The sequence below is a fragment of the Stegastes partitus genome, unplaced genomic scaffold (assembly GCF_000690725.1).
Source record: "Stegastes partitus isolate 25-593 unplaced genomic scaffold, Stegastes_partitus-1.0.2 Scaffold1505, whole genome shotgun sequence".
In the NCBI taxonomy this organism is placed as follows: Eukaryota; Metazoa; Chordata; class Actinopteri; family Pomacentridae; genus Stegastes; species Stegastes partitus.
Window position 1 is genome coordinate 81,143 of NW_007579236.1, and position 10,643 is coordinate 91,785.

Here is a 10,643-nt window from a genome sequence, read left to right on the forward strand (position 1 = left end):
GTGGGCTGTCTCCTTGAATTAGTGCGCTCGTAACCATCTCAATAACGCACGTCTCTTTACAAAATGGAAAGGAATGAGCACGCACATGCACACGTGCATGTTATTTTCCTGTCGCACTTAATCTCTCCGTTTTGTGAGCCAAATGTTCTGGAGGTCAGGGCCAGGAGCTCCTGGGGGTCCAAGAAAGCTCCAGGAGATCCCAGTCAGTCAAGAGATTATTCCATTTTGCAAGAGGAAGAAGAATACATCTCACTATGATTGGTCTTAATGCACATCTGTCCAACAGGTCTGATAAGTAAACTGACTCTTTGTGATTGTTATCAGCCATGTGGTCTGTTGCTGTATTACTGGTGCTCCTTCACCATCCATCTGCTTTAAAACAAAAACACTATATGTGGTGTAACCCACAAGAAGTATTTACGTGACCATTTAAATCTCAAACTGGCAACTTTAATGGTCCTAAAAGTGAAGTCTTATAACTGTGGTATCCATTTAAAGGATTTAGCCTGTTCAGACTATGAACTTCGTGTCACAGCGCATGTTCATATCATAGCTTTGTCTTTTTTGACTTGTCGAATGTGTGATGTAATTCCTGTTTAGTTAGATCTTGTGACCCTGAATGTGAAAACAAATAGATCTGTGTCAGAACAATAAGCCCTGGTGGAACGCAACTAAGTACATTTACTCAAGTACTGCACTTAAGCACAAATCTGATGTACTTGAACTTCAGTCTTTTCTTTTCATGGCCACTACTGCTTCTGCTCCACTACTTCTCAGTAGCTCTCATCCATGTTCTACTTTTCACTCCACTACATTTATCTGGCAGCTTTAGCTACTTAAACTACTGTTTTTGCACATAACGCAAATGAAAAACTAACATAATTTAAAGTTTACACAAGCACAGCTGAAATGATTAGCTGATTAATCAGTGTGTCAATTGAAAGAGAATAATGACAAAAATGACAGAGTGCTTGTTACGGCGTCTGGTGTGAATTTTTGAAAAACTATTCAACTGATTAATAAGAAAATAATCATTAGTTGTAGTTTAAAACTGAAGTTACAGTTTTAATGCAGGACTTTTACTTGTAATGAGGCACTTTTTATGTGTGACAGCCTTTTTGCATTTACATGTGAATAGTGTGTATGACTTGTTCCTCCACCACTGACAATAACATGCAATCATATTAGTCATTTTACTGATGATTTTCTATTAAAATCAATAGAGAAAAACATTTATTAAGAGCTTGCTTTGTTCAACTTTGCTCTTTAGTACTACCACTAGTCAAACACATCCCATAGTGCCTTTAGTCTGTTTTGCTTCTAATGCTATACACAGAAACATCTTTAGAATGATGCTTGCATGAACGTGTGCCCTGTAAAGTGTTTGTGGGAATAATTTTGCATGTCTCATGTAGGTGTGTTTTTCATTTTCAGTAAATCTGCTGATGATTTTATTTAATAATCAAGAGTGAAAACACTCATTAGGAGCTTGAAAAACTGGAAGCAGCACATTTTTTTGGCACTTTTGCTTGAATTTATGTAAATAATTAATTAGCACATTTGTTGCTGATTAATCAAACTACATATTAATCAGCTGAGTCACAGAGGCATCTTCTCATTACTGCTAATTGACTAAAAAAAAAACGGAGCTAAGACCATTTAAGGGCATTTTTAAAATAGTGCAATAACAGCAATTTAACTCAGACATTATCTGAATTAAAATGCTTTTTTCTTGTCAAACTTAGACATCATCCCTATACTAATATTCTAACTCTCTATTTCACTCCTCCTCTGTGTTTCCTGGTTAAAACTAAACTCTGTGTCCCTCCATAGGCTGATCTCTTGGTTGATGGTCCCTAGGTGGCTGGAAACCGTCCAATCAGCTGCAGGAGGAGGAGCCGAGGATTCTCCTGCTATCATTACATTTGACAGCTGCTGCAGCAGCTCACATGACCAAACAACAATTACCTCATACATGTAGTACTCCTGCTGAAGGTGTTGCATTAGAGACACTGCTCCCTGAACTGGGCTGGGCAGGCGAGAAAAGATCAGATGAATGGTCTGATCTCTGACGGATGCACCTCACACTCTCCGTCCACTGAAACTCCCAACATCAATCACCATGATGCTTGTCCTCTCCTAAAGCTGCTGGTGGGGTTTAAATGAAAAGGTGAGTGAGTATAACCTCCAGTCATCACTAGACCAACAGCAACCAGCAGCAAAAGAAGATATATAATCTTCTATTTCTGACCATCACAGCATGAACATACAGTCTGATGCTAACTGCTCTTACTTGATGTATATCATGAGTCTGCAGCAACCACGTTAGGTGTTTGACATTTGACATGTCCATCAGCGTTCTTACGCAGCGTGCCAGTCGTTCAAACCCTCCATCCATTATCTATACACCACTTAACCCTCACTAGGGTCGCAGGGGGCTGGAGTCTATCCCAGCTGACTCAGGGCGAAGGCAGAGGACACCCTGGACAGGTCACAACCAAGCACACTCACATTCACACCTACGGACAATTTAGAATCACCAATTAACCTCAACATGTTTTTGGATTGTAGGAGGAAGCCGGAGAACCCAGAGAGAACCCACACTGCACGGGGAGAACATGCAAACTCCACGCAGAAAGATCCCGGGCGTCCTAACCAGGATGCAAACCGGGGATCTTCTAGCTACAAGGCGACGGTGCTAACCCGAGCAGCCCTCGCTCAGCCGAACATATCTTCATTTTTAAATTTGAATCAAGCTCTGATAGTGATGTAATAAATCCACAGGGACAGCTGATATCGATGTGGAAGTATGTTCTTATCATGACGTGACGTCCACATGTTGTCGTCTGATGTGTGCAGCCATCAAAAATGTATCTAGGATGTGAATATTTCACTCGCTGTCATATAGTGTTACTGCAGCACTTGACCAGCCAGAACATGTGTGCAGTCAAACAGGATGGAGAAAATATCTTTGGATTTACATAAGGTAGAATAAAACATTTTATTTTTAGAGGACTGGTTGGCTTTATTTCACAAAAAGCAGGTCATTTAAAACGGAACACAAGATTTTTAGACTTTTGCCTCCACAGATGGTTAAACTGTGGTACAGTTCCTCTGGCTGGTTATGTCATCAGTGCAATAAATAATATTTTGCCATTCTCACATATTACGCTTCTACAGGAAATAATAGTTTGTCTAAGTTAGTTAGCTATAATACATGTTGTGTCATGTAGGTGCTGATCTCATTGAGACTTAGGCTTAGTCTAAACAAATACAGATATATTTTCCCGCTTTTATTCTAAAAAAAAAGTGTCATTGTCCACATGAACATTTAAAAAGTGCTGTCAAGAGCCAAACTAACAGGGGATGCTATAACTCTAACCCTAAAGCCACAGTGACCAATCAGAAACCTGGAAAAAAGGCATTGCTGGTTCCAGCAAGCTACCAAAAATTCCATATCAAGGAATGGAGGAAATCATATGTGTAGACTGATGACTTCACAAAGTCAGCACCAGCACCACGTTGGCCTCAGCTGTCACAGCACAAGACCAGCTCAGATAAACAAATGCCATAAAAGCTCACACCCTGACATCACAAAGCAGAACTCCCTGTCTACACGTCCACGCTGCTAACTGAGTTGTGAATATGTTCACACTGGAAGGACTTTTCCAAAAAGCTCCATTTTCACTCACCTACAACTTGTGGACAAAAGACCACAACTAACAGAAAATGCTGTGTTTTTAAAAGACAGACATATAAGCTGCCTTAGGAGACACCAAAAATATAACTGTACAAGTAAAACATATGACAGCAACTGTGGCTCCAGGGAAGTAAGTCAAGAGCCAAACAAAACTAAGTTACAATATCTGTCTTTATTGCAATCGAAGTGAATAACAGAACGTCAGGTGGGGATCACACAATGCTACTGGCTGGACAGTGGAAGATAAAGAGTGTATGTGGCGCTTGAAGGGACTTTTAGAGGCTGAATAACACGTGCCAAGATTCAGAAGACAATGGAAGGAGGAGCTCCCACTTACAGTTAACAGTGAAACATATGGTCTCATTTATTTTTTTTTACAACAAGCCAAACATCTTTATCTATTGTCCCACATGCTGCAAAAAATAAAATGAAAAAAGAAGAGAATTAAGGATCTTTCACTCAAACATACAAGCCTTATGATTAATCAGGTAACAAACAAACTAACCTAAACCACACAAGAACAAAAGTCCAGTAAAACTTGCAACATCCAATAATAGTTTCTCTGAATGTACAATAATTTCCGGACTACTGAGCGCACCTGAATATAAGCCACACCCACTAACTCTAAAAAGAAAACAAATTTTGTGCATATATAGGCCGCACTTGTCTATAAGCCGCAGGTGTCCACGTTGAAACATGAAATCAAGTTTAGTGTCATTTTGCTGTACGTACAACAGTAGAAAAGATGAGAGAGCGTTTCTTCAGGATCCAAAAACAAAAAGCAATTAAATAAAGAATCGTGTGCATATCCAGATCAGCAGTTCAGCATCCTGACAGCTTGTAGAAGGAAGCTGTTGATCAGTCTGGAGGTTCTTACTTCAGTGCTCCGGAAACGTTTGCCTGATGGCAGCAGTTCAAACAGTTTATGCAGAGGGTGTGAGGAGTCCCTGACAATGTTCAGTGTCCTGCTCCTGCAGCGGCTCTGGTAAAGTTCAGAGCTAGCTGTCGGTCTGTCCACCCAGAATAATGTCATCCCTTCCAGCTGTATGTCCGTCTGGGATGTTGTCATGGAGCCACGTTTCTGTAAAAGCAAACACACAGCAGTCCCTCCACTCTGCAGAATTCTCCCAGCAAATGTAGCTCATCCAGCTTGTTGTGGAGGAAGCGGACATTGGAGAGTAGGAGCGACGGTCCTGCTGGTCTGGATCCCGGCTCTCTTCCCCCTCTTTTGTTTACGCTTCCTTCTCTCTTGGCTAACTGCCGGCGTAGACTCCGATCGGACTCCGTGTTGGTGTAGTATGTCCAAATCACAACCAAACGCTGCAATTTTAACAACGTTCATTTTCTTGATGTTCAGCAAAGTCTCTCAGCTGTAAGTTTTGTGGAATGAACATCTCAGATCGACAAGACACTCAAAACTTTCCCTCTCGCTGTCTCCTGAAGGGGCCGCCTCGTCCACGCACGCCACCATCTCTATGGAAATAAAACATGAGATGTATACAAAGAAAGATGTTACACAGAAAGATTTTTTAAACTTTTAAATAAATACGTACCAGTAACGTACACAAATACGTACTGTAAATGCTTTTTTCCCAAACAGTGCCTGTAATACAGCTGGTTAAAAAAATAAAAATACAGTAGCCTAACCACGAAAAGTCACTGATCGCTATCTTCATCTTCCTCCTGCGCACTAAAACCACTAAAAGTCGTCTTCTTCAGCGTCAGAATTGAACAGCCTCAGAATTACTTCGTCACACACTTCCTCAGTCTCTCATTTGCTGTCGTCCTCAACGTCACAAATTCGTAAAAATCGTAAAAATCCATAAATTAGTCACATCATTGTTTAAGCTGCAGTGTTCAAAGCGTGTGAAAAAAGTAGCAGCTTGTAGTCCAGAATTTACGGTTAGTGTGCACAAGACCTTCTATGTTTGGTGACCTTGTGCTTCAGGCTGTAGGTGGTTTACAATGCAACATCTTTAAATAGAGACTATATTTCTCCTGTCATATATTTTCTAACTGTGGCCCCTACTAATATCTAAAGTTTCATTTTGATACTCATACATTGTATTTGCGGTCTGCGGTCATGTGTAATATAACCTGACCAGTCAACATGTTCTTCTCTCCTCTGCTGATAACCAGAACATTCTGTTATATTCCTGAGGGGGGAGTTTTCTTGTGAAATTTCTATTATTTTTTAAGGACATTTTGTGAAGGGCAAGTATTGTGTTCATGTGGTGGATCAGGTTTATTAGGTTGCTATGGCGTGTGTTGGTGCTGGCAGGTACCAGAAGACTTTGCTGCCCGGGAGTTCATTAGCGAGCTGCTGACCTTATTTCCCACGTGGATGACATTTAATATCAACTATCTATTTCTGCATGGAGCTTAGTTTAGAAGTGGAGACTTCAATAAAATATACCGCTCTGTATCATATTCACGTGTAAACAGCAATGCAGGAAATTCTGTTTCCCCTACAGACGCTGAACAGAAATGACATTGTCTTTGTATTTTTTTTCTATATTGAATGAATATGAATGAAAATAAACATATTCAGTAGTGTAGTGTTACATCAGTCTATTTATGTAGGAGTGCAGTCTGGCCAGCCAGTGGTTCGCTGTTCTATTTTAAGAAAGGCAAACAAATGCAAGAGCTCTTCACTTTCATGTCTCAGATCCAGTTTCCAGATACTGTCTTTTCAATCGAACAGCACGCACGTATGCGCCGACACACACACACACACACACACAGTCCTCTTCTGTGTCACTGACCAACATCAATCACACTCTGGAAGTGCAAACTGAGGGTGAGGCAGCAGACAGGAGAGAGTGGTGCGGTGCAATCACAAAGCGCTCAGATGAGCTCCTAAATTAGAGCGTGTAGCCGGCTAGGACTCCCTGAGAGGGTTTGGTTAAATTACAGGCCATATTTTTAGTGAAGGCTAGGCTTCATCCTTGGAACTGGCAGCAGCTGAGGACCATCACTCACACGCCTGTCTGTTAGTGCAACACTGGAGCTGTTAACACTTGAATGCATGTGTGTATTTAGTGAGCCGGAGTAAATTGAGACGATTCGATAGAAACAGTTTGCTGCTGTATTGCTTGGTGAATTATTCATTACTGCTTTTCTGGTTAGCGTCATATCAGACATGTTTGCCACATTAAAGCATCACTAGACATCACATGAAGAACTCAGCTGACAAGTCTGGACGACACCACGTCTGCAAGTTGGCTAATGGGTGAAGCGGCTGTTTTATTTAGTAACCCATAGACACATGATGAACCTCCTGATACACAGCACATGTTGAATGCTGGATTCACTCTAATAGAGGGTAGTTTTAGAGGAAATGTTTCTGTTATGCAATCACTGCTGACCGTAAGGTCAAGAAGAGGAGACACAAGCTAAATCATTTACAGCAAACAGAGACCGTCTAGCATGTGTAATGGGGAAGGCCCCATTTACGGGAACATCTAAAGGTCTGCTGGATACTGTTTTTCATTGGTGACTCATACGCTCGTTCAGCGTGGGAGCTGTCAGGGGAGTGCATCATACTTGGCTCGGTTATCTCATAAAGGTAAACAAACATCAACAACATTTCTCACTTGAATTTGAAAATGTAAATAGTGGCAGTAGTACCAGATTTCCGATTCTTGGAAAGACTGATTAGACATCTTCACAGTTTTGCTGCTGAGCAAAACACATCACAGTTGCTTCCATTGACTATAAGTTATCTGCTTCCGTTTCGATTATTCGTCTGTGTTTGTGTGCATAGGTTTTAACATGAGATCAATCAAACCCTGTTCTCCACTATCTCTGTGTAAAGCTAGCGTATGCAGGATCATAGAAACACAAAAGGTTGACCGGGTTATGAAAGGACACAACTTAAAAAAAACAAACATAAACAAAAAGCCACCCGACCCTTCATTTCTCCCTCCAAAGTCACTCCTCCAAAACACATGAACACAAACTGTGTGAGTACTGCAGAGGGCTGTACTACCAAATAAAGTTGACACAGTCGGCTATTTTTATGTAGGTCGGTTATCAACTGTCTTTGTCTACTCAGACTTTCTGCTTCAGACTCTGTGCGCGTTCACAGAAAAGGCGGTGTTTAAAGCCTAATGTGACTTTTCTTCTGCACAAAATGAAACCATCGTGTGCAGCTGCTTCAGTCAACAGGTTGTGTTGATGGAGAACAATGAAGAATATAAAAAATTTATGGTGATAAAAAGCGCTGCTTCTGCAAATGGTGCAAGACAGAAATGCTGGAAGAAAACTGTTAAATATGCTAATATACAACATTTTAACGATGCAGCCGCCTATTTCCAACTGACAGCTACACGTCAAAGTTAAACTTTAAACTTAACATATTTAAATCTGACATTGTATTGAAGTCTGACACTGTCCCATAATGCAGGATACCATTGTAATTTTTGACCAAATCAAAGCAAAATTAATGCCATTGCTCAAACATTCTCTGTAATAAATACCAGCAGAATAATCCATTTTCTAATCTGTGTTCTTTCAGCTGCAGTACCAGCAGAGAAAACAGACCTGACAGCAAACCAGAGCCAAACATAAAAACATATTTTTGTGATTTCTGCATCGTCAACTAAATACACGTCTGGTTCCCATGGCAACGCGATATTTACAGTGTGTATTACTGTAACTACACGGCTTCATTCAGTGATATTAGTAACACACAACTCAGCATGTTCGCAGACAAAACACATTCCCTCAGCTGAGAATCTGTATCACTCATGAATAACAGTCAGGAAACGATTTGGTTAAAGGGAGAAACTCTTTCCAGCCGATTTAAATCCGAAACTCTGAACACAACGTCCTCCCGACCAGGTTAGCGCCACAACCTAAGTTACCATGGAGATCTAGCCAGTAAAAAGAGACCCACCTTCGTAACACTGGAAACTCCCTCACTAACCGACAAATCTCGCTTCGTAGTACTGCCCTCTGGAGGACTAATCCCCGACAGAAAACTTTGGCAGCGGAGCGACATTCAATCTACATAACGTCTCATTCACTGTAAATCATCACCCAACAGAACAGAACAAAACAACAACAACAAAACCTTGGCTTCACTTTGTTGCCAAGTGCATGCTCAGAGGGAACTGATTCATTGAAAGCCTTTAGTATATTATTTATAATTTTACGAGTTTTTCTTCTTACTATGTGAAGTCTCTTTAGATGACATATGTTGTGAATTGGTGTTGGTGAAAATATGCTGGCACTATATAAATAAAACTGGGACGAACTGAATTGAACTTCTCAGGCCCTTCAACTCCCACAGTTGCCACCAGCATACACTAATGCTGACTCAAGTTTAGCCGTAACTATGGTCAAACTATGAACGGTTTGTCATGACATCTGGTCGGTCTCTAATGACTTTTTAAGTCCAGACTTTAAATCGAGCACCAACAGTCGACCAGCAAATCAAACTTTTGTTTATCACCAAGCAGCTGCAAACCAATGACATCATGGTCGACTAATTCTGAGGTCTGCGATCCCATTCCCAGGCCTTTCCATGTGCTACAGTATCCTTGGGCAAAACACTGAATCCCCCAAGGGATTAGCTCTACAGGTTGAGCAGACAATCCATGTATAGGGGCTGCAGTGCCCAACGCAGGGGCCATTCATCGAATCCCACCCATGGCTGATTTCCTGCATGTCATTCCCCACTCTTCTTACATTTCCCGTCTCTCGCCACTAACCTCTGAAATAAAGGCAATTCACATCAGCAATTCACATCAGCATGTTATAATGCTAACATTACCACTTAGCTTTAACCACTGTGCCTCTGTACAGCCCTATATCACTTTCTAAAACTGGGCTCCATGGAAGAAGGGCCAGGAAGACCACACTTTTAAAGGAGAAATATAAAAAATAAAAAAAAAGCCTGACTAGAGTTTGCAAAAAAATATTTTGACATGTCTCAGTGCTTCTGGCAGAATGCCCTCTGGATAGATGAAAGAAAAGAACACCCCCACTGTGAAACACGGAGGAGGTTCGGTTGTGTTATGGGGCTGCTATGCTGCATCTGTCATACGATGCCTTGAATCTGTGCAGGACACAGTGAAATCAGACAATTATCAAGACATTCTGGGGGGAAACATACTGTTCAGAGAGTCTGTCTCTGTCGCAGGTCAGAACTCCTCTGACAGGATAATGAACCAGAACAGATCTAAAAGCAAAAGGAATGGATGAAACGAAAACACTGGACCGTCCTGGAGTGACCTGCTGTGAATCCTGATCTTAATCCAACAGAACATGAAAGAGCTAAAACAAAGAAGTCTCCCATCAAACCTGAGAGTTCAGGAAGAGTCAAACTACCAGCTGAGATGTGTAGAAGCTTCATTAAGAGCTACGAAAAGCTCCAGATTGCAGTAATTGCCTCAAACTGATCCTGCTCTAACGTGTTGGGTTTGGAAGCAAAATTTGGGTCAGTACTATTTTAATTTGTTGCATCATTTAAATTGATATCTTACATCTGTTAAGTGTGGAATAGAGACGCCAGCTACCTTTGGTACTTTGAATGTATTCGAGAAATTTTGGCCGAGACTTTATATGTTACTTCATGCACCTCGAAGCCTTTTGGACTTTTAAATAAGAATAAATGTAAATGTCGTCATGTCACCAAGGTATAAATAATAATAATTAAATACCCTCTTGCTAAAATGGCTTGAGTGTCTGAATGTGCGCATGTTGATGCAGTAATAAACGACGAACTCATTTTTACATCGATGTGTCATCCATCTTTGATAACTTTGATGCACCCTGTCTTTTATAATCTCTTCCACTATAAATCATCTACTGTTATGTATGGCCTAAATTCTGAGTCTTCTCAACCCTAAAAACAAATTAAGTGACACTTTTTAAACAGAAATACATCAATCAAATCCTAATTTATTGCCAGTATTCCCAACACTCAGCTGTCTGC